Source organism: Sinocyclocheilus rhinocerous, unplaced genomic scaffold (genome assembly GCF_001515625.1).
Source record: "Sinocyclocheilus rhinocerous isolate Xijiao unplaced genomic scaffold, SAMN03320098_v1.1 scaffold271, whole genome shotgun sequence".
NCBI lineage: Eukaryota > Metazoa > Chordata > Actinopteri > Cypriniformes > Cyprinidae > Sinocyclocheilus > Sinocyclocheilus rhinocerous.
Window position 1 is genome coordinate 2,374,375 of NW_015657574.1, and position 3,177 is coordinate 2,377,551.

Below are 3,177 nucleotides of genomic sequence, written 5' to 3' on the forward strand. Positions count from 1 at the left end.
ACAGCAAAATTATAGTAGTATTAATACTAAATTCCTCTGATTTCATTTTCAATACAACCAAAAACTGAGACGCAAGACGGCAAGCTGTATTTGAATGAAACGAGAGCCGCGTTCGAGCCTCCGCGGTGATACAAGAGACATGCGGCGAATTCCAAACATGTCATTGTACAAGTAACGTTACAATAAGATTTATTTTGAAACTTCCAAATTGATAGTAAAGCTTAAGAATACAAATAATAAGTGCAAATAGCTCAGATGTGCAAATGCAGCATTAAAACCTAAACAGTACAAACGGAAAACAATGTAATAAAACGGTAGAGGGTGAATTTATTATTCCATGTACATTTGAGGTTAATGTGTGTACTGGGCTACTTTTGAGTTACAGCAGCTATCACTGTGTTGTTATGAAGTCAGTTGTGCCAGACAGTTTGAGGCAGAGACAGATTGTGGGGGGGACTAATAGGGAAAAACTTAAACTGTTGGAATAAAGAGTTTTAAAGGGTTAGTGATGGAAAACTTGCAAGTCAATGGGCATCAGTGTTTAAGGTTGGTAAACACGTGTACACGGATGCATATAATACTACCCGCCTGACATTGGCATGTGTTATTCAGGTGTCAAAGTTGTGCAGAGTTGAAGGAAGAAACCTCAAAGACACTTCCAGAAGGATGTTGGACAGGTAAAGCCTACAAATCTTGCCACATTAATCAAACATTGTGGTGTCAATACTCAATAAGTTAAAACGCAAATCAGAAATTTAAAAAAAAATTCCTTTACTGGTCATTTTGAAATGTCAAACTTTGTCCGCAATTGTTAACCACCTCAATCTGTATTATATTTTAGGGTTTTAAAAAAATTCCCTCATGTCCAAATTCAACATGAAGGGGGGTGGTCCGCTGCAGAAAGAGGCATTTGAAAAGACTGCACTGTTCTCGGTCATCAGAGGTATGTGTATAAAACACACAACATTTACCAGAGAGCTTCTCTCTTTTTTAACACACTGAATGGTGATACACTATATATATATCTCGTTTTTGTTTTTAGTTGGCATCCAAGCAAAAGAGAATGACTCCCTGTCACAATTAGTGTAATTAAAGTAAAAAATTATGTCAAGCTTTTCTTGTGCTTTTTTTTTCTTTCTTATTTGGCAGATGCTGTGATGACCAACTTCCCGGCAGCAACAGAGTTGGACTTGAGGAATGCAGTTGGGAGGCATTTTAAACAAGAAATAAAACCAATAATTAATAATTTCCTTTAAGTTCACTGTTGGTTGTTTTATTTGTTAAAATAAGTAAACCAACAAAAGGATTAATCTTTTTTTATGTTGTGTTTTTATGTTGTTAAGTGTGATAACATGCTCTTGATTTGTATTAGATTTTTTTTTTCTTTTAAATATCTTAAGTTATTTAAAATATTTTATTTTTTCATTTTTATATTTTTATTATCTTAAGTTGTTAAAAACTCCAGATTTTTAAATCATAATATTTATATTTAAGTGTATTGTATTTATAACATTTTATTTTGTCATTAATTCTTTTGTATTTTTATCATTTTGTATTGTCTTAAGTTGTCCAAGTTGTTAAAAATGTTATTTTTCTTAATAAAAGCTGCATGTATGGATTGCCATTTTGTGGTCTATTAGATGTATACATGTAGTCGTTTAATAGCCGTCTAATTGATGACTAGTCTATTCTTGGGCTATGATTAGACGTCTATTAGATTTTCACTGACAGCCCAAATTTAGCCTCGTTTTAGCCTAGACGCACTCGCATTAAATCTATTACATCAGGTAAGCAAGATTATTTATTTTCTCATGTAACAAGCCATCAAACCAACATTAGGAATTCTAAGTTGGTGCTTTGATGAAAAAGACATGCAGCGCAACATGTTAATTAACAGAAAAAAAGATGAGAACGCGCATCCTTTCTGAAAACAATACAAAACTTTTGCCTAGCATCTTGTGATCACTCTGCCAGGCTTTTGAGCAAATGTGCATTGGCTAAATCACATCTTACTAGGGCTGCCGTTGTTCACTGACGAGCTGCGCAAAAAATCGCACGAATATGAAAGTGGTTTTGCGCAGCTCGTCAGTGAACAACAGCTCTGTGTAGTTAATCCTAATCAAGGCTACATTTATTTTCATACTAAATATCTCGACACACATCATTGGATATGACATTAAGCGCGACTTGTGTAGATTAATTTAGTAAAAAAGGCATGCATGCTTTCTGTGGCATATATTTGTATACTTTTACCATCTAATCAATCTCAGCATGCGTTAATTTTGTGTCGCTATATGTTTGCCTCACTAAGGTTAAATTATGCCTACGTCTTTCTTTGGCCTGCGCTCTGGAAGTGATCTGTTAATTCTGCTAAACTTTAATTAAAACTGAAACTAAACCATATAAAAACTAAATAAAAATGCGTTCACAAAATAAAAACTAAACTAAAACTAACAAAAATATGAATGAAACTAATAAAAACTAAACTGAATTTTATAGCAAATTTGAAAACGATATTAAAATAAAACTAATTTAAAAATTCAAAACTATATTAACCTTGGAGTGGAGAACAGTCTACAAACCCACAAAGCCTACAGACCCACTACATGGGTTGTAATGTCACGTAGCTGTGCGTAAACACTGCAAAACAGGCATTTCTTAACAATAGTTTTAGTTTAGCCGGCTCCTTTCAATAGTCCAAACGTGATTTTGGAATATACCGACACCTACTGGCCTGGATGTATGAAGTTTGTTTACTAACTGCTGTTGCTGCTTCACACTGCAGCAACAGTCGTCGGTATAGTTGGTAAAGTCAGTGCGTCACTGCAGCTGCCGTTAAAAGTCCCGGTTGCTACAGAAACAGTCAGCATTCCGAGACGTGCTCTTAGGACTGCGCATGTGCACTGGCTGATCTAGCCTGAAGAATAAGCTTTTTATAACGCTATTTGAGCAAAAGCAACAACATTTATGACACAGTTGTCAGATTTCTTTGGTGATTTCAAATATGAAATTTAATTGTAAGCTTAGCGAACAGTTTTGGAGTTTCCCCATTCAAAGATATAGGAGCTGCACTTGCATGCCCGAGAGGCATTTCAAAGATGGCCGCCGAGTGACATGACTTGTCTTAAAAGGACTTTGTTAAAAACCAAGGGGAAAACTAGTTATTTTATTTTATTA

General features: G+C 34.8%; 1 protein-coding gene across 1 annotated transcript in view; it reads right to left on the minus strand.

Moving 5' to 3' along the window:
* LOC107721350 (zinc finger and BTB domain-containing protein 2-like) overlaps positions 1-3,177 on the minus strand; it is a 16,051-nt gene that overhangs the window by 9,303 nt on the left and 3,571 nt on the right. The window lies entirely within an intron of this gene.